At 40.4% G+C, this 22002-nt stretch overlaps 1 protein-coding gene and 1 long non-coding RNA gene across 3 annotated transcripts in view; one reads left to right on the forward strand and one right to left on the reverse strand.

The window, feature by feature from the left end:
• Nucleotides 1-22002, forward strand: part of LRMDA (leucine rich melanocyte differentiation associated) — a 1014859-nt gene that overhangs the window by 772635 nt on the left and 220222 nt on the right. The window lies entirely within an intron of this gene.
• On the reverse strand, nt 11677-18933 carry LOC111095500. The gene is made up of 3 exons (XR_005357998.1): nt 18861-18933; nt 16270-16415; nt 11677-13494 (listed from the first exon to the last, which is right to left on the reverse strand). It is a non-coding gene; the product is annotated as an uncharacterized LOC111095500 (long non-coding RNA).

Here is a 22002-nt window from a genome sequence, read left to right on the forward strand (position 1 = left end):
CAGAGTAGATTATTGGCAATATCGAATGTTTAGGCAATGTCCCCCAGTTAAGATCATTGTCAAGGGGGATATTTTGAAACATGTTCTCTTGTCAGAGAATCTAGAGATAAAGGGAGCCAAGGTGTGAGCCAGGCAAGGGATGCTATAATTTGATTCAAGGCACATGGAATTAACTAGAAAAAAAAAAAAAAAACAGTGATTCTGGTGTACAATGGATTATGGTCTGGGTTGTACTAGAAAGAATGATGGACAGATATTTAGGACAGCTGGGTATCATTCCTTTTTTGGCTACCTTCTAGTTTGGGGACCTTGGGCAAGCCATTTCCCCTTGGTAGTGGAGGGTTTGATTTCCACAGTAATGGAATGCACAATCATGTCGGGTTACCTCTGTGTAAACTTCCAATTCTGAAACTTTCAAAACTTTTTGCAGTGTTCCCTCTAACATTGGAAATTATCCATTCCATGCATTTAACATCTATTTTTGGTCTTATTTTGTATTTTGTACAGTGACCATTCATTCATTTAGCCCTATTTATTTAGGGTGTACTAGATGCTCATTGTGTCACTTGTTTTCCTTGATTTAAATTGATCTGGAACAGAAGTATTCTACATCCTGGAATTCTCAGAATTAAAATAAAGCAACTAAAAAAATAAAATAAAGCAGCTAACATAATAGGTCACAATTAGTGTTTTTCATATCGATGATAATGGTGCAGTAGTGTGTTGAATACCACCTAGAATTGAAGGTAGCAAGTAGGAAAAAAAAAATTCCATGAAATCATCCATAAGAACTTTTTTTAAAAAAGAGAATCTACTTTTTCCCCCTTCTCCTTAAAATATTGGGGAAACTTTGAATATGAGGGAGATGATCCCTGCCTTCAAGAAGCTTATTGACAAAGGCACAAGGTAACCATCAAAGACTTGAGGCCCAGTGCTAGGAAGCCTTAACGGCTACTATGTCCAACTCACCACATACACATGGGATCCCCATTACAACATCTCCACCAAGTGGTTGTCTAATGTCTTCTTGAACACTTCAGGGCCTGGGAACTCACTACAGCTCATCCTATCCAGGATAGAATGATTTGCTCTCAAGTTTTGTGTAGGAGCAAATGTATTGTTGGAGAGCAAAGGTCTCTAGGCTATAGAAGAGCCATGTCGATCATTTTAGATGTTAATTTGGTACATGGAAATATTTGGCAAATATCTTAAATAGTCTTTGCAAGAGTGAAGTTATAGAAGTACAAAAGTGAAGGGAATGTTGTAGTAACACCAAATGGTCTAGCTTGACTGTTAAGCAACAATAGGTTGGGAATAGGGAGCAGTGAAAATCTTAGATAGACTGGGGCCGTAATTGGAGGGACCTTGAATGGTCCTTTGCATTGGGTTAGATAATGGGATAGACTATGTCTATAGTCCTATATCCAATGGGTGGCTGGTTGACTGAATCACTGTTAGCAGTCATATCGCATGTGTTCCTCAAATCCATATCCTTTATACACACCTGGAGAATGACCCACACTCATGGATTTTCTTTAGCTCAGAGTTTGGGTTAGAGCAGGAATTATGAAAGGCCCTCTGCTGGCCTCATTTCCATGTAGATCTGTTTTATATGCATAAAACCCTAAGAGGAAGCTGTGTCAATCTGCTCCACCTGACAGAGCTTTAAATCCTGCTGCTACCTTTACTATGGGACATGTGCTCAGTAGCTTACATCCTCAAAGAGAGAAAGCATCCTGATTTTTTGGGTGGAAGTTGGGGGACAGTGATAAACAGGTCTTTGCTTGTTATTGTCTTTTCCCATGATAAAGAACCCATCACCAGCCTAGGAATTTAATGCAATGGTTTTTCCAAGAGCCATCCACCCCATTGCAGCCCTATCTGAAAATGTAAATACACTTCCTGGGGACAGATTTGCATTTTTTGGTGAAAGAAATTCATATATATGGCAAAGATGCCTCTATAATTATAGAAAGTTTATTTCTGTCCCCAGATGTCAGCAATCAAATTCCACATAAATATATTTTGTGTAAATCTGTCGGCAGCTGGTCTCCATTCAGGTTTCTGGAGATATTAGCCTGTCTTTGAGTTTATGACAAAGTTAAAAATTATTCATTAAACTGACCTGCAGTATATTCAGTAACTGGAAAATTGCCTTGCAGTTCTATTTGGTTTGTAGATGTGATCACAAGTAAATTTTTAACTTAATTAATTGGCCGTTTCTGTTGACAAGAAATTTATGTGGTAATAATTTGCTCGAAATAGATGCCGACTGTAGGAAATGAGATATCCATCATAGGCTTGTGTTCCACCAGCTGCACAGTGGCTATTATGAAAGTATTTCAGCCTGCGCCGACCCCAGTGTTTGTGCAGTCAAGATTATATATACCCACGATCCATAGCCTGCCAGAGAGGCGCTGGTGGAGGTCTATGATAACAAAGACTTTGTGATTTATGGCTTGCTGTGAAAGCAGAGCTTGATGAGATTAAACAATTTCATAGCACAAGTGTTTCTCAAGACCTGATTTGTAGTTGCAAGCTGATGGTAAATCACATTTATATATCTGCAAGCGTGCTCAGCAGAGGACTGCAATTACAGTTTAAGACAGCTACTTTTTATTTAATTTTTATCCTGGTTTTGTCTCTTTTATATCCCCTTCGTCTGCAAACCATTCACCTTCACAAGTCCTTTCCTGGTTAGAAGGCCAAAGATTGGAGTCCATGATGCTCTCCTTGTCTCTGTGCCAGCTTGGGAGAGAGGCCCGGGAGGATTGCGGAACAGCACAGACTGGTTCAAACTGGCTTTGACTGGTGCATGCTCTTTGTTCAATTCTTTGTCCAAAGAGAAGTCTCCCTCCTGTTTTCTGTTGGTGTGCAGCTGATACTTGAACTTCTTCATATATAGATGGAGCAAGAGGGGCCTTCCTTGTGCTGAGATACGGGGCAACTATGACTCTATAATGCTAAAAGGGGGGTGAGCATTAAACTGGTTTAGGAAGCTTGGCTTCATGGTTACAGAATACCGCAGGGGCCTACAGCTGGCTCCCCTTTAATGTGAAATGTGGAATTGTGTTTCCCCTGCAGATCAGGGAAGAATAAACTCTGTCATTAATTTATTTAACCATTTTATTGATTATCTACTGTGGATGCATCTCAGAGCTAAGCATGAGGATCGCAGTCCCTGCTTTTACATTTCTGCCCTCAAACAGTTTGTGATCTACATATGATGCTTACCGATAAAATAACAAACCAGAAATGGCAAGGCATAATGTGAGTCTTAAATGGGTGGTAGATACACTGCTGGAGGTCAGAGGGAAGTGGGGGGAGAGTACTCCCAGCTGGAAAGCAGATAAGGTATATAAAACAAAAGCTGGCAAGACAAGTAGGGAAAGAGCTTTCTGAGAATTCCACTTATCTGCACTGATATAGTCCTCCAAAATATCCAGCCACAGGTTCAAGTCCAGGCCGGGTGGCCTGTGATTTAATAAGTAATAACAACACAGTAATAACTTTCATGGAATGCTCCGTGCATGCCACAGCAAGTGCTTCATAGGTAACATCCTCTCATCATCATCACAAACCTGCGAAGTGAGTACTATTGGGCTCCCTCTTTTGGGAATAGGGAAAGTGAGGGTGAGGTTCATTTGACCATATGTATCGAGGTGTTGAGTTGAACTGTTCTGAAAACTTAAGTGTTTTTCACCCTGGACCCTATGTTCGTAACCACTGGTTTTCACTGCTTTATGGTAGGGAATATGAATAATATTATTTCTTAAATTTATTTATTTGAGAGAGTGAGCATGAGCAGGGGGAGGCCCAGAGGGGGAGGGAGAAGCAAGTTTCCTGCTGAGCAGGGAGCCCGACACGGGGCTCCATCTCAGGACTCCAGGATCATGACCTGAGCCGAAGGCAGACACTTAACTGACTGAGCCACTCAGGTGTCCCAGGAATATGAATATTATTAAGGAGAAAATACCACTGTTATGCTCGCCGGTCATATTCCCAAGAGCTCAGGTTATTTCTATTTCCTTCCAGGTGCCTACAGTTTAAGGTATTATAGTTGATCTCCGTGGTTGGCTGCAAAATGATCATCCAGGTGTGACCATGTCCTTGTCCCCAGAACCTGTGAATGTTACCTTACACAGCAAAAGGGACTTTGCAGATGTGATTCATTTATGGATCTTGTCAGAAGGGGATTACCCTGGATTGTAGGTGTGGGTCTGATGTAACCACAGTGGTCCTTATGAGATGGATGTCAGAGTCAGAGGTGGAAGTGGTGTGATGAGGAAGCAGAGATTGGAGTGAAGCTTTTTGAAGATGGAGGACGGGGACACAGGACAAGGAGACAGCTCGTAGACAAGGCAGCCATGAGAAGCTAAAACAGGCAAAGAACTGGATTGTCTCCTTAAAGTCTCTAGAAGGAACCCACCTTGCTGACAGTTTTACCCGGTAGTAGAACTCAGGTCAGCCTTCTGACCTCCGTAAGTATGAGACAATAAACTCGTGTTGTTAAAGCTACTAAGTGTGGGCTAATTTGTCACAGCAGCCACAGGAGATGAATACAGTCTTGGACAGATTCCAACCAGCTCTATAGAGAATTTAACCCTGACTTTAAGGAGATGTTGAGTTTTCTTTGTTTGTTTGGGGCGTGTCCTTCTTGGTTTCAGTATTCTTCTTCTCTTCTTTGTGTACTACAAGGGCAGTGACCATTTGTTTTATTTACCCGTGAATCCTCAGTGTCTAGCACAGTACCTGGCATGTGGTAGGTACTACAAATACGTATTCAGTGGGTAAAGGAGATGACTTCATGCTATCTCCAGCATACAGGTGTTCAGTCTGTTCAGAATCCAGTTTCTTCCACAGTCCAACCTGCTGATGTCATAGTGATGATGCTCTTTATGCAGTCACAAGGGAAGAATTATTGTGTCTATACTCTGACTGTATCTCTGTGTTAAAGGGAGCAATAGGGACAATCTTGGCTTAAGAATCTTGGGCAGCCTGGGTGGCTCAGCGGTTTAGCACTGTCTTCCACCCAGGGTGTGATCCTGGAGTCCTGGGATTGAGTCCCATGTCTTGCTCCCTGCATGGAACCTGCTTCTCCCTCTGTCTCTCTCTCTGTGTCTCTCATGAATAAATAAAATCTTAAAAAAAATTTTTTTAAAAAGAATCTCAAAAAGTCATTGTGAATCATTAGTTATGCCAAATATATTGAAAACAATAGGTGAACCTTTATCCTGATAGCACAAAGATAGGAAAGTTTAACGAAGAGCATAGAGTCTCTGGGATCTTCTTGCGCTTCCATCCCTGTGTTGGCTTTTGTCTTTTATTTGATAGTTAGGTAGTATTTTCTGCCTGTTTATAATTCCAGGTTTTATGCCTCTGAGAGTCTCTTAGCTGGAGACTTATAGTCATGGTCCTGTCCACTGAGTACAGATGTTAAACTCACCCATGAAGCTCTTTATGAGGGGGTGAGCCAGGCCAGTATCTTTGGCCTGGATTCCAGGGACATGGTTTGAAAATCTCAGGAAGGCTGAGAGCTTCGTTTCTCCCTCTAGGGTACTAGTGTATTAGCCTCCCAATAAAAGTTAATTGAATTTAATTTTATGTTTTAAGTGTGATACATTTTAAAGTTCTCCCCAGTGCTAGAGTCCCTCTTGAAAAGGCAGTAAATTCATATTATTAAACTACCAAATGTAATTCAGCTCAAATAAGCATATTCGGCAATCTTTATTCTGGATATGTGGGACTGACCTTGCATTGAGACTAAATCATTTCATCCCAGACAAAGTCTGTTGGAGTTAATTGTGGAAGCAATGTGGATGTGCAGTAGGTCACCCTAAGCTTTTTATTCTCTTGCTGGCCCTCATTCAAAGAGTTGCCATAGCATACATTTCCTGATACTAGTTCTTCCATCATTTTATAAACATCAATATTTGATACAGTAAGGAAGGTGAAAAAGACGACGAAGACTTCCCTACTGGTGATTTTTTATCAGACACACATCATATCATTTTAAGATCCCTAATTTGTCAATCTGAGCAGTAAAGGGCTGTGTGGGGCAGGAGAAGGCACAGTGGGCTGGAATTTGGATGATTGGATTCTAACTCTCCCCTGATCATTAACCAGCCCAGTGATTTGGGGAATTTCTTGTCTTTGGGCCTCAGTTTTTCCACATTCTTTCCCACATTTTTTAAAGTTTTTTTTTTTTCAATTTATTCATTTGAGAGAGAGTGAACGAGAGAGAGAGCACAAGCAAGGGGTGGGGAAGGGAGGGAGAAGCAGACTCCCCACTGAACAAGGAGCCCAAAATGGGGCTCAATCCCAGGACCCAGAGATCATGACCTGAGCCAAAGGCAGACACTTAACCATCTGAGCCACCCAGGCGTCCCTCCCACAGTTTTTAAATGAGAGCATTGGCAGTAGTTTTCAAACCTCATTGTAATAGACACTAGTGTATTAAGTTTCGTGGCAGCTCTGCTAAGAGACCATAGTAAGGGTGGAATGAGCACAGTGAAGGGTGAGACCAACCAAAGAGCTTCTAGCCTTCAGCCACCCAGTCTTACTCCAAAGTAGCTGCTTCAGCAGTAGGAACCCCCAGCACACAGGTGGATTTAGACTTCATTCCTGTGATTTTAGTTTTGTCTCTCTGATCTCTGTCCAAACTCATCCCTTTTTTCAAGGGTTAGACCAAATTCCATCTTCATAGGAACTCTTGCTCAGCCACTAGATTCTCTGGATTCCACAAAGACTCAGTTCTGAATTCTTTGAGAACCTAGTTAGATGTTCTCCTTATGTAATCCGGTGTACTGTGCCAGGCATTATAGATTCAGTTATCTTAATCTAAGATGTTCAGCAATTTAAGGACAGAGATCCTGCAATTCTTTGGTATCTTCTGAAATGAGGAGCATTTAACAATAACAGTGAAAATATTTATTAAAATAAAATTGTGCCAGCCTGCTCCTGTTAGGAAAGGTAATGCATTCTTAGTAAGCAGAAAATAAAATGTGTTTTGTTTGGTCTGCTTTTTAGCATTGTGTTCGTAAACATTCTCTGGTGACACCATTGTTAATTCATTTCCAAGGAAGGAAAAAGTCCTTGCTAACACTAAAATTCTGCCCTCTGAGCTCTATAATAAGATCAGCAAATAAACAAATCTCCTCTGGAGGAACCCTAGCCACAACTAGGCCTGCCAGTTCTATATGGACTTTAATTCCATTTGAATTTCCTTGTTGTGGTGGAATTAATGGTTTAGGATTAGTTTTGTATTAGAAAAAGGAAAAACACCAGAAAATAAGCTCTGAATCAAGACAGGTTCAAAGAGTTCAACCTCTTGGTGTAATTTCTGGTCCATTCATTTGAGTAGAACTCTTTAGAAATTTTTAAAATTCTATGACCAGATTTGCCACCCTCCCCCAATCAACTCATGTTACTACAACATAAGAAGATACTCTGGCTCTTACCAGGGAAACTCAGTTTTGAATAAAGGTATACTCCCTTGTGTAATAGAAAGACATTCTTGAAAAAAAAATCACTCGAGATGTATAGCGCCATAGTCAATCAGGAAACATGATGATGGGCCATCCTCCATGAAAATCAAATGAAGCCATGTTTTCTGCCCATTAGGCTCTCTTATAATCATAGATTTTTCTCCAACAAGGAGGCACTTATTGACTCAAACATAAAAGATATTTAATAAGATGGACATCCAGCAAGGGTGTGTTCAATTATTGAGAATGAATTATTTACTAATGGTTTGTCCAAGCTAAAGGAACAAGGTATAATGGTGGAAAGACTTACATAACCTCAAGATCATCATGGGATCCTTTCCCACAATGGGGGGAACTCAGTCTCTGTAGAGCAGAAGTGGATGTTTCTGCAGCCCTTCTCAGTAAAGGGGTAATTTGGAGAAAATAAACAAAAGCTGGACATGGACTTTACTAAATTATTTTCCATTCCCAAGCCTTAATATATGCAGACAGAAGACTAGTCAGTCTTTTTGTGATGGCCTTAGCCATACCTGCCAAATCATCAGAGTGGCAGAAGTGGCCTTGGAGAATGTGAGATCACTTTCTTTTATTACTATTTGCAAAGTATTTCTTTTCCTCTTTTTTCAACACCTCCTCTTTAATGTTTGTAATAATGAAAACATGTAAAGGGCTCTGTGGAAATGGAGCATTTGCCTTACTCTTCATGGTGTTATAAGGAGGTAGGTTTCAACTTCTTCCCTAATAGACTGCAGTGTCTTATCTCCTTATTACAGAAGGTATTTGGGTAGATTCAGTCCAGTTTTCAGAAAGTGTTGGACCTGATGTCTTCTAATTCCTTTAATCCACCAAATATCTGGTGGTTATTTTTCAAAAGTGTGCCATGACCGAGGACATGGAATAGGTGAATAATTGTCCTAATGAATGGACCTTTTCTTTTTTTTGAAGATTTTATTTATTTATTCATGAGAGACACAGAAAAAGAGAGAGGCAGAGACACAGGCAGAGGGAGAAGCAGGCTCCAAGCAGGGAGCCTGACACGGGACTCGATCCCGGGACTCCAGGATCATGCCCTGGGCCTGGGCTGAAGGCAGGCGCCAAACCACTGAGTCACCCAGACTGCGCATGAATGGACCTTTAATTGCATTCATTAACATAGTCCTTTTGGAGAATCTGATGGGTTCACATTATTGATCTCATGTTTTGGGTTTTGAATACTCTTTGAGAACAATTATTCTAAAGAACAGGATAATCTAGAAAGGAATGGGGGAAATTTCACTGATTCATTCTGAGAGAAGAATTTTGAAGAATTTTGAATTTACACCGGGTTTTCTGATGCCTTGTCATTTTCACTTTTCTCAGCTTAATAAGATTTAAAAAATTCTTAGGACAATATTAAACTGTATCCATTGTTAATAATATGCCTAGGTCCATATCCACATACATCTACCCCACCTACTTGGCAGAAGGAGTTACCAATGAACATAGCAGAAGCACATATATAACTATAGGGTGTCCTGAATTACTTCTAAGCTTGATGATTACCTGTTACAATCTTGTTAATGGGTCTAATCCTTCATGTGAGTCAGCTAGTATAGATTTCCAAAATACTTAAATCCTAAGAGGAATTCATTCCCTTGGTTAAGACTTGATTGAAAGGCATGGGTTTGCAAGCAAGACTAAAATATTTATATTATTGATTTTATGACGATTTCATAAGTAATTGTAAAATTTTTATTTCCTTGCCTTCTGCATGAAATGATCATATAGTGGTTGGTGGATTTTCCTTCTTTATAGCAAGCTGCCACACCCTAAAAAGGGGGAGCTATATCTTCAAGGAGGAGACATGCTTTGCACATTTAGTATGTAGAGCAAATACAGAGATGAGTTGACTTTGAGAGGTAGCTGTGGGTATGTGCAACATGGTCATAGTCATGAGCTACTTTTCTAGTTTTAGATATAAGGTAATATTGAACTTTAATTGTAACCTTTCATTTAGCTCAAAGAAGAGCAGGTGCCATGACAGTTTAGGTGATGGTTTCAGAATTATGGATTTTGGGGTTACTTTCTTTTATATTCTACCCTGATCCTCTAAATATGAAACAAGGATTTATTTTTTTGCTCAAAATGCATCAAATGAGTGTTCTTGTAAAATGAACCAAAAGTCTGTCTCTGCCTCAGGAAGGATGTGGCCTTCACAGATTCTACTTGGTTATCTGCTTTTTCTACCTTCCTACCTCCCTGTCTTTTGCTTTTCGGTCTCAAAGTAAATAACACATGCACTTTATCTTTAACTTCAGGTAATCAGAGTCACAGTCATCTGGGATATTGTGATGAACAATGTACATTTTATACACATGGTGTCATAATAATTTAAAATGTCATCTTAATCTATTTATGATCTTCTAATGACTGAAATGTTTTACAATTGTGGGGGATATTTTATAACTGAAGTTTTAATGGCTGAATCACTAACACCTGGCTGTCTGGAATGCTTTTTCTTTCTCCCAGTTAGGCATTTAAATGCATTTCTGGAAGGCCCAAGGGGTGGGATGTGACATATAAGCTCTTAAAAGGAGGAAAATTAGTTCTTGATACCTTAATGATCAGTCAGGTGAACGTTTGCATACTTAGCATTAATGCTCTTAAGTGGAATAGCTTGATTAAGACCCTTGGTAGGTATTTTTTTTTATTTAAACATCCTTCTATATGAGATTACAGAGAGAAATGCTGCTATTGTGCCCATCCCTTAAAAAAAAAAATCTTAGTTTCCCACAAGGAAGAGTCTCATTTTATTTCTCTATTTCTATTTATTTTACCACCTTTCTACTTCTCTATCTTTGGTTTCTAAGATGTACAAGTTACCTTTTTATTAGGAGTTTATTATATACTCTTGTTTTACTGGGCCTAAGGTATATATTCAGATACATACCTGCCTGTATATAGGTTCTTGCCTGTGAATGAGCATACAATTGTGTAAAGAAGACAGAAGTACACACATGAGAATGTCAGTGAACCATACAAGCCAATGTGTAATTAAGCCCATAGCAGGCCCCCAGTAGATGTTTACTAATGACGATAGTGGCACTAAATTATCTGGCACAGGCCAGGAGAGGTCAACACAAGGTTGCCCAGCAGCCTGCATTAAACAGTCACAGAGATAAGGTTGCATTTTAGTTTCTCTTGTTTGTACAACACATATACAGCCCTCAAGTGCAGTGTCCCACTTAATTTTCATAGCAATCACTGAAGGGGCTAAGGGGGATATTTATAACCATTGTTTTGCTAAGGAGAAAAAGAGGGCTCAGAACCCTAAGATGACTTGCTTCACCAAGTTTGCAAGGCTGGAGAGGTGGGAGGGCAGAGCCTGGAACCCAGATTTTCAAGATCCTATCTGCTTTTTTCCCCCATAATGCTTCCAGTCCCAGGGGTCTTGGCAGAGTGGCTTCAGGTCAAATTGTTGCCTTATAATGGGTCATTTGCTTGAAATGTAGCTGGATGTGCAGTGTCCTTGTTCATGTTGTAGCTGGGAATGTAATGGCAAATCTGTTTGTTTTCAATGAAGATTGAGTAGACTGATGAAGTAATGATAGGCTCTACTTCCATTTTTATCAACTAATGGCATTCCTGGTGACAAGTGCCCATGATGTTACTTTATGACTCCTAATGCATGCACTTTTGTTGTTCCTTACTGTAGGTTAGATTCGGCTGATGCTTCTCACACATTCTGGCTTTGACTGACATCAGAAAGCCCTGTGTGACAATCGACTTGTGGATTCATCATTGCACAGTTAATATAGACAAGTTCCATAGTCTCTGTCCCAACACAGTATCATGCTGGCCCAGATTTTGCTAAACATGGTTAGGCTGCCTCATCAAACAAAAGTCCACTCTAAAATGTTGGAAATAAAAAAAAAAAAAAAAAAAAAAAAAAAAATAAAAAAATAAAAATAAAAAAAAAATAAAATGTTGGAAATAAAAAATCTGCTGTGCTTGCAGATTTGCAAAAGGAAAACAGGTTGTGTTTTTATCACTGTGTATCCTTTTTTTAAAGATTTATTTATTTACTGGGGGGGGGGAAGGGCAGAGGGAAAGAGAAAGAGTGAATTGTCAAGCAGACTCCCCACTGAGCACAGAGCTCCTCCTGGAGCTTGATCTCAGTACCCTGAGATCATGACCTCAGTCAAAATAAAGAGTTAGATGCTTAACTGACCGAGCCACCCAGGTGCCTCTATCACCACGTATTTTGAGGTGAATATTTTCATATGTCTCTAGCCCCGAGTCTTTTAAAAGAGCAAAACGCTCACCTGCTGTTGCTTGTGGGATTGGTAAGTTGACCAATAAAGGTAGTTTTGTTGAAACACTTACAAAAAAGGTGAAGAATTATATAAATCGGGTCTCATGTTTTGTATTGATGTCATTTCAGACTCTTACTCATAAGTTTCTCCTTTGTGGTGTCATATAGGTGATTATAAGTGATTTGGCATATAATTTAGCTTTTATAAGACTCCTTAAATTCACCACGTATGTGGTTTGGTTCAGGTTCAAGTGTGAGGGTGATGATCCAAATCAATGATCCAATGGCCATAAGTGACAGGGTCACCTATGATTTTTGCAAACATTGTTAAGTTCCCATGTTATTATATCTCTTAGATATAGGATTCCAACTGGGGTGTGGAAAATGTTGAAGTGACCATCTATCCCTCACATTTATCTCTGAGTTAGAACCTGGACCCTTTAATCTATATGCTGTCTGCTTTGTGTAACATCATAGTATTTGGCCTCATGTCGCTCATTTATAATTAAGCAGCTAACACTCATGCTCTGTTTTATTGGTCATGGCAGCCATTCTTCCGCCAGAGTGCTACGCTTGGGGGTCATTCTGGATCTTGTTCTTAATAATACCTTTTTGAACTTCTACAGTAAATACCACCTCAGTAGTAGGAGAGTGATAAGCATGGGCATTTTGGTGTTACTTTTGTGTAGAAGTTTGCTCATAAATCCCTGTAGCAATCTCTTTGGGAAAAACTCATTTTCTAATTTTAGTATTAGGTTTTTGGGCCAGTGACCAAGGTGAAAACATGAAAAACACAGAAAACTGTTTCTTTGTGTATAGGTTGCTTTCGTGTTCATCTTTCCAAGAGAGATAGGCTATTTTGGAAAGTCCTCAGTTTGTCTTTTTAAATTTCTTGATTAAGTTGAGAGAGTTCACGCTAGAAATTCTTCAGTTTGCTAATTGCTCCTGACCTTGTACATACAGCTCTCAGAGGGAGAAAAGGTAGCATTGCTCATCTAAGTATTTATCTTTAAACTAGTGAAGTCACCCCTTGGTATCTATCTTCACCCTTCCCAAAGAATTTGTGACATGCCTTATCTCCTTTCCTAAACCTTAGGCTTTATCCTTGTATCTTAGCTTCAGACTTGAATTTGTCCTTGTCCCTGTCCTGGTAAACATTTTTATCAATAATTTGTAAGGTGATAGAAAGGGGCCTTGCTTATTAACTTTTAAAATACATTAGGGAGGTCAAGACATACCAGGAGCTTTAGATCATAGTTCGAAGTGTTCTCAACAAGCTAAGACACTGCCTTACACCTACCAGAAAAATTTAATAGAATTGTAAATTTGAAGTTTAGCTTTATATTTAAAAAATCAATTATAGAAGTATGTGCTTGAGTGGTCTTGGCTGGCAGTGTTTCACATCAAAAGCCTTGGAATATTTTATATGTGATGTGATTTGATGTGCATCACCATTGGAGATAGCTTAGAAAAGTATTACCAAATTGGGTATAATGTCTTCTTGAGATTTGCACAGTGCACACATCATCCAGAGGACTACGTTTGGTGCAGGGTTTCATGTTTTAAGAAAAACAGGAAAACTAATGGAGAGGGACCAGGCTGTTGAGTGTTATGTAAATACTTGGCCTAGAATAGACAAGATGAAGGTGACGGCATCTTCTTTCCAACAGTTGAAGCAGCATCATAAGTTTTCTCTGAGGACAGATGTAGGGCCTGTGGGATAATGGTACAGGGAGGGACATTGTCCCATTTCCATTGTCACAATGGAAAAAGGACATTTTATTAAGAGATCTTATGATACAGAACAATGTACTGCTTTGCTCAGAAGTGAATGCCGACTGCACTGGAAGAGCTGGAGGACCATTTTAGCAAGGTGGGGTCAAAGAGACCTCTGCGACCTTGTGGGAAACTGGACAGGTCAACCTTTCAGGGGGCAAGGAGGCTTCTGACTCAAGTTCCTCATTGTGCTGAGGGTGACAAGTTTTGCCCATGTATTTCCAATCATCTCCTTGTTTGTATTCAAGTTGTCACACAGACTTCCTTTTTTGAGAAATCCCATGGTCACTAACTTGAGCACCAAGCAAAGTTCAGTTTGGGTTTCTAAGAGTTGAGCTTTCTCCCACTTCTCTGTCCCTGGGCATGACCTCTGCTCTCCTTTCACAGCAGTGGGATAGCTTTGCACTGGTCAGCTCCAGTTCTTCCATTGCCCCCCTAAAGCTGTTATAATCAAGATGCTGAAAGGACTAGGGTTGCCCTTGTTCCCTCTCACCCTGCTTCCTTTGCTTCAGCTGTCTATGCCCCACCTCCCTGTTATTCTCAGTCCCCACCTTCAGATGCTCTCTTCACCCTTAATCTTCCTGCACTTGACTTTCAAAGCAAAGTACAGTCCTATCTCCTTCCTAACCTCCTCTCTGAAGCTTCACTCATCACTTTTCTTTAGGACTCTATGCATCTTCTGAATTGTACTATAGAGTGTTTGCTTAACTGTTCTAAGTTTTTCATGGCTCTTAATTTTATCTCCCTATCTCCACAGTATTCAACTTGGGATTAGGGACTTTGCCTTACTTGGTACTCAATGAATACTTGTTAGTGACTTACTGATTGGATTTCGTCTGTGACCACAAAATAGAAACAACTGGCTAAAAAAGATTGTACTTGACTCTCACCTCGTTAACCCAAGGTTGAAACCAGTTTATTTAAGTGCCAAAAGTGTAAGGCATCACAGAAATTCATATGAGCATGTTGAACAAGCTAGCTTACTTATTATTAAGACATCCTTCTAAACCCTACCACCCCCTTGTCATCTCTGCATGAGGCTTAGCTGGCACACTGGTGGAAGTCCCTAGAAGACTGTGCAGCAAAATCAGTAGTCAGTTCTGGTTCTACTCTTGCAGATTTCTTCAGAAGGTCAAGGGATGCCTTTCTGAGTCTCTGGTTTTCCTTTGCTGCAAAGTGTTTTGTCAAATTGGTCTCCAGTTTAGAGATATTCAAGGGGTTAACTTTGACTCCTTCACTAAACCCAACTGTTTAATGTTTTTAATGGCGTAATGTGTTAATAGCCATACAGCTGTTGTTTCTCAGCCTCTTCCCTTATTGAGTTAGGCACCATTTAGTAGGCTGAGTTCAAATTGTAAACAAATTATTTTTGCATATGGATCAATGGAAATTTAATAAAGTTTATTAAAACTGTATATTGGACCAAGGAGTGCTGTTTTCTCTCATGGATATAAACCAACCTTATTAGGCTGACCTGTATTAACTGAATCACAGGGAAGAAAATATTTCTGGTCATTTAAAGATTATTTTGGTTCAACAGATGGTGGCTAGCATCAGAGTGCAGGTTTTCTTATTAATTCATTTACATATGCATACATGAATGATAGCTAGACACCATTTACCCAATATGCTTATTTCCAGTGCCTACTATAGTCACTGGCACATAGTAGGAACTCCAGGAGAGTTGTCAGAGGAGGGGTGGCAGTCTCAGGTGCAAAGGAATGGAGTGATGTGCTGAGAGCCCAGCAGCTGGTGAGGGGCAACCTACTGATGAGCCCAGGGCTCTCCGCTTTCAGCCCAGAGCTCTTATCACTCCAGTGAACTGCCCTCCATTGATTCATAGCCTGTGAAATGTCTTCAGTGTTCCACAGATACCTCCTGCCTGTTCTCATGGCAATCTCAGTTTATGTTGCAATAAATGTTATCTTAATCTCAACCGATTGACGAGTTCTTAAAATAACAGCATTACTGAGGTTCCCGCTCAGATTGTAAATCACAAATATTCTGTTCTTTGGAAACCATTTGGGGTGGTTAGCCCGTATTTCAGACATAGCTCTGGCGGCCCGGTTGCATTTGGAGGAATCTGAAGGGCCTCTTAAAAGAAGGAGTTAAATGTTGGTTCTTAGCTAACTCAGAGCGGGATGCAGGAAATTTGTGGCAGGAGTCCTAGGCTCCAGGACATGAATACTCATCTGTAGATTTGCAGTTGAAGCAGCAGAGAACAAAGAGGAGCCTGCTCTTTTGGCCTCGAGTGACAGCAGTTGAGAGGAGACCCTTGTGGAAGGTAGAACAGGCATGGAAATGATGGTTCCACCTTCTTGTGTCAGATTCACTGGCAAGTAGGAAGCGGTTCTGTCTGGCTCTGACTAGAATCTTTCTTTCTGTCTGGGGCCTGTTGTTTCTGTCATTCTTCCTGGAAAGGAGAATCCTAACTATGGGCAGCTGGTTAGGACTGGAGCCTTGGTGACTCCTGAAAGTTATAACAAATGGAAGTCATTATCACCATTGCCCCCCTTTACCTTTGTGCTACTTGAGGCAGAAAATGATTTTTCCCCCCGGTTTGTTTTGGAGTCTTTCATCCAGAGAGAAAGGGATTAGCCTATGGCTACAATAGTGCTTTCAGGGCCTTTTGGCGTGCTGCAAATGTTTACTTATCCAGGTACAAATAGGTAAAAGCACATAGTTAAAGATCCCAGCTGCAAGGTCATTTACCTTTTTAAAATTCAGCCGCATGTGCCGACTGAAGTCGAGGGCTTGCTGGTATGAGCCATTAACTGCCTGTTGTACGTAACCTCTTCTTGTCTTACACACAGCTGCGTGCGAGTCGCTGGTGCCTGCAGCCAGCCCACCATGCATGCCTTGCGAGCAACAAAAGCAGTTTAACTTGTGATCGCTGATCATATGATCCACTTACAGGGTGCAGGCTCAGTCAAGTAGAACTGGTAAATCATTAAAAATGCGCCTCGGCACTCTGCCTGCTGAGTAAAACATCATGCTAACATCTCTTCCCCCACCCCCAACCAGTTAGCAGCATCGGGAAGGAGCTGGTACCAGCTGTGTGCTGGAGAAATCTCCTGTCGCTTTAGCCTAACATGGTGGGAGATTGTCAACTATTCCAAGCAGCACGGGAGAGGAAGACAGAAATAATCTGAAATGGCAGCCATCCTCTCCCCTTGTCCTTTGCTTATTAACTCAACCTGTGTTAAGTGTTTTCTGTGTGTCAGGCCCAGTACTGGTGCCTAAATTACAGAAATGAGAAAATAAATGGAGTCTGACTCAGAGACTCTCACAGTCTGCCAAGAACTCAATTCACCACCACCAAGTATTTTAACACAGGCATCAACCAAGTGCCATGCAACCCTTGGAGGCCCAAGGAAGCCAAAGAGGAGATGATGCTTAAATTGGATCTTGAAGGATGAAACAAATGTCATCAAGGACACATCTGGGAGAGGAAGCAACTTGAGCTGTGCCTGAAAGCCTTACTTTCTAGGATTCTTTCCTTTTTTACTCATTTTCTCACAGGCTTTAACAAATTGTTCTATGATGGAGGGTCCAACGAGTCATCTCTTCTTATTGCCATTTCATTGCTATCTAGTTGCTTTTGGCATCAGCTTATCCAACTACACCATAAACCCTCTGGGAAGGGACCCTATGTCCATAGTATACTTGGTTTTTCTATCGCTGCAAAAATGTGGAGGGTGCACAACTGATTGCAGCCTTCCTTTTGTTTTCTAATCAATGAGTTAAGAGCCAAATCCAAATTGCCATAGAGTTAGGCAGTAGGACTTAGAATGTTCCAGATAGATGTTCTTCCTATATATACAGCAGAACATCTGCTGTTGAAGGAGAGGGGAGGGAAGAGCCTTTTATGAGCATGTGTACCATATGTGTCACATACATTATGTGTGTCCATATGTTCTGAGGTATTTGGGTCTCTCAGGAGTCTTGCAGTTTACATGGCTGATACAACCTTAAAAAATCACTTGGACCTCAAGAGGCCCTAGAGAATAGATTTAATAATGTATTCATTCCTGTACTATATACCATGTTAGTTCATCTAGGTACTCCCATCTATCACATCTTATAAGTAATCAAGTAATCGTAGCCCTTAAATGCCTTCTGTTTGTCTCTCAAAGAGTTTTATCTAGAAGCCCCTTGTACTACAGCTAAACATTGGGAAGAAGATATATGTGGGATCTGAACTCCTTTTTCTTGCTTGGTGTGCTTGTACAACGGTCAGTTATAACATCTTTGAACTATCCCTTCCTCTGGTGGGAACCATCCCTGTAGACAGTCACTTCCTGAGAATAGCTTCCCAATTCCTCTCATCAGGACTGTTGTCTGGAGGCCAAGATGAGATGGAGAGTTGGAATAATTCCTCTAATCTTTCTGCAACCTGGTATTCCTTATTCTAAAGCACTAGTAAGAGCTACCCTTTGGCTGGTTGTGGGGATGAACAAGCTCATTCTATAGAAAGACATCTAGCTCCATAGTACAAAGAAATAGAGCCCTGGGACTCAAGCTTTGTAGGATTAGGAGTCAGATAAAATGGGTCAATTTACTCAGCTTTCTGCTTTACATCTATATAAAGGAAATTATACTCCTCATCTCTACTCACTCCCAACTCAATCCTCAAAGAAATCCATTCAAAAACCAGGAGGAGGGATCATAGCATATTAGGTATGAAACATCTATTAAAATCTCTTCCTCATACAGAGGCAGTTATTTAGTTGCAGAATTGAGAACAAATGAAACAAACAAGTGTGATCATGAGAAATTGAATGTATGACCATTTTTGATTGGTGGTATTTAAAGACTTGTATATTTTTAACATTAAAAAATGGGTTATAAGATCTGTGATCATCATATGTGGGGTACCACCTATAGAGGCAGAGCCTTGTTTTATTTTGAAATCTAGAAAAGTCATATAGCTACTTGTATAGGGTTGATGGCGTAGAATTTTAACTCACGCTGTTGTTACAAAGGAACAGGGCAAGAGCTCTTCACTGAGAAGGCATTTTAAAATCAGGATATTATATTATCATTGATCTTGGCAGGCAAGCAGGCAGGAGAGCTGTGTTCTACCATGGGCGAGTCATCAGTTCTTGGGAAAGGCACTTTGCTTCTTCCAGTCTTTGTTTTCTCATCTGTCGAGTAGTGATGTTAATACCTTTAGAAATGCTGTTTCAGGTTCTCTGCCTTTCTCCTAGAACTGACGAAATCTCTTCCATCCTTCAGCCCTTAGGTGATTTTGTTTGGAGCATTTGTGTTTTCTGCTCCTGCTAGTGCAGTTGCTGACTTACCTTTTATAAGTAAAGGTAACTCCTCTGGATATGGTGCAAGGTAAGTAAGGTCCTTGAGTCAGGCTGACTTGGGACTATGACATCAGAATGGAATTCCTTGATTAGAATCAGGCAACCGGTTTCCTCAGTGAGACCATTGCAAGTCTAATCATTGACACCACAGAATTGTTTTGGGAATTGAATAAAATGGCCCATGTCGGTGTGCCAAGTACATACTAGATGCTCAGTAAACCCTGACTGCTTTTCTCCTGTCCCTCTGTACATAGTGGCAACTTAATACCTGTTTCTGGACCAAATTAAAATTTGAAGATGAGGAGGAAATCCATGCCTCTCCATGCGCCTGCCCCCCCCCCCAACTTCTTGATTAAGGTGTTCAAGAGAAAGATGACCTTGTGCTCAGTTATGCTTTTCCCCTTCCTGTTCACTTCCTCTCCTCCCTCCACCCTCAGAGTTATATTGATATAAAACTACAATTTCACATGTTGATATGAAGTATTATTGAGGTTTGCAGAAGACATAATGCAAATTTTATTAAGTTGCCATTATCCTTGTCAATGAAATTAGTGCATTTTTCTCATCGGCATCTTCTGCAATTATGAACAACAAGGAAATAACTCATGCTGTTATATGAAACAGCTTATAAATTTTTACATACATGTGAAAGGAATCGCTTGAAATCCAAAGCTGCCAAGAGGAATAATTAGGAGCCACAGAACAGATCTCGGTAATGTGACAGCAGCTTCTAAAACATCCCACAGGACAGAGAAGCGCAAGCTGGCTTGACCTATATCTTTAATAATACAGACCATTGCCCTTGGATTGAATCTAAAGGGTAGGACCAAGTGCTTGCTTCATCATGTTTTAGGAAAAATTGCCAAAGTTTATTTATGAATTCTCCACACAATGCCCTCTTGCTTTGATTATGAACCAACAGAGCTTTCTAAGTAGAAACCCAGTATGCAAAAATTAAAAGCAACAGAACAACCAATAAGAACAAACAAAACAAAACCGCCACAGAACATCATTTCTTATATTCCGTCAAGCTTGGCAAAAAGTATTATGTAAGACCCAATGTAGAAAAATGGCTATGTTAACAGTAGAAATAACCTTTTGTTTAATTAGAAAATAGGAGCTATATGGGACAATAAAAATTGTTACTGCTGCCCTTCGTCACTGTTTCATAAATATGATCATGCTGGAGATAATGGTAAGTGTTATTTATTTGTGCAATATCACAGACTTGGTAATTGTTCATGGTGTTGATAGTTATCCTGCGTGGAGATCATAGTAGCTACGGAATTTGTTTCCTTTGATCCAAGGAAGGAAAATAGCGAGTGTTTACTTAAAATGCCCCTGGCTTTCCTAGGCCAGGATAATGGATCCACATATTTTTAGCCTCTCTGTTGCAAAGGCCAAAGCTCTCTGGCAGTGTCTGGTGCATATTGAGAACTGGTGGGTTATTTTGAACTGGCTCTTTTTTTTTTTTCTTTTTTTCTTTGTTCCTCTTTTTCTTTTTTTTCCAGAATGTTTCTCAGGTCCTCATTGGACATACCTCTTGGCAATGCCATTTCATCTTCACTTCCTATTTCCCAGAAGAACTAAATTTAGTAGCCTTGCTGGAGGGAAGACATGGGGCAAAGTTTCCCACCTGAGGATGTGTTCATGGGAAGAGGAAAATCTCCCTGTTGCTCCCTCTTGAGAACCAGCATATGGGATGAAAATCAGACTGAATTTCACAGCATCTGTTTCAGTATCTTCCCGGGGGGTGATGGGGAGGAAAGGCTGAAGGCGTTGGCCAGATTTCAGGGTCAGTTCCATTTTGTGTTTTACTATGAAAACTCGATTTGTGAGTCTGTATGAGGATGTGGGGTCATCTGGCTAGATTTATTTCATTGTACGTGGCAGTTCACACTTGCTTTCTTTCGGGGAGTTTCTGTTTTCTTTCTTGTCGTGTTTGTGGGTGTAGACGCTCCATTTCCTGCCTTTTAGAAAAAAAATGTTTGTGGTTTGTAATGTTGGGTGATTTATTATGATGATGACTTAAGGATTTTTCACTCTTGACTTTCGTGAATCTGAGATATTTCCTCACACCCCTGAGCTAGCATTAGGCTCTTCTCAGAACCGAGAAACCCATGGCAATGAGATATGGCACTAATTTGTATAGAAGTGTTTTTGTGCGATCACCTATTTCTTTGAGTCCTAAATAACCCTTTTACAGAAGGTTTCTACATACTACCTTTATAAAAATATAGACAGCGTGTCAAAAGGAAAACACCACACAACAAAACCCCTTTCCTTCACGCAATTCATTTTAAGCTTCAAAATCCCCGAAAATCCCCAATCTCCTCTTGCAGTCTGGTTCCCAGTCTCTAACTTTCCTCATCTCCCCTGAAAGAAAGAAAAAAAGCATTTCTTCCAGGGACTGATAAGTTGTAGGCCGATGCTTAGCAACAGCATTCCTGTGCTTTAAGTAGCTGCAAGCCCCTCGCTGAACTCTTTGATGTGACTGTCAGGGCAGATTTATTTTGTTTTAGCACATTGTCTACTTGTCCAGATGTATCAGGAGATAAAAAGGAGTCATGTTTACACTCCTCCCTTTTTTTTTTTTTTTTTTGGAGATGTAATTAAATCGTGTTTTTGATGAGTCTTGGGGAGCTCCAGTTGAAGAAAACAGGAATTGGCTGAAGTAAAGGGAAAAAGGAAAACTCACTTGGCAGAATGAGCACCTGATTTGGTCAGAAAATAAGGCATAAGTACCAGCTGGCTTGGTGCTGTGAAGCTGGAGGTTTTGATCTGATTCTTTTTTCCCACTTCTAGGGAAGTTCAACCAAGAGGAAGGGAGGCATCCCTCCAGCGCTCACTTCCCATAGTCCCATCTCTAAAACCTTTTAGTTTGGAGTCACTGACTCTCTTCCTTCCTTCTTACTGTACACACACACACACACACTCTCTCTCTCTCTCTCTCTCTCTCTCTCTCTCCTTGCTTCCTTCCTTCTCTCCTTCCCCTTCTTCCTTTCTGCCGGCCTTCTCTGTCTCTATCTCTCTGTCACTTACTGGGCCGTAAGCCTGCAGTAAATAGTTGTTAATCCAAAGCTAATAAAATTGTTGAACAACCGAGGTCTTGAATAAATAAGTCTCCTTA

This window comes from Canis lupus, chromosome 4 (assembly GCF_011100685.1).
Source record: "Canis lupus familiaris isolate Mischka breed German Shepherd chromosome 4, alternate assembly UU_Cfam_GSD_1.0, whole genome shotgun sequence".
Lineage (NCBI taxonomy): Eukaryota > Metazoa > Chordata > Mammalia > Carnivora > Canidae > Canis > Canis lupus.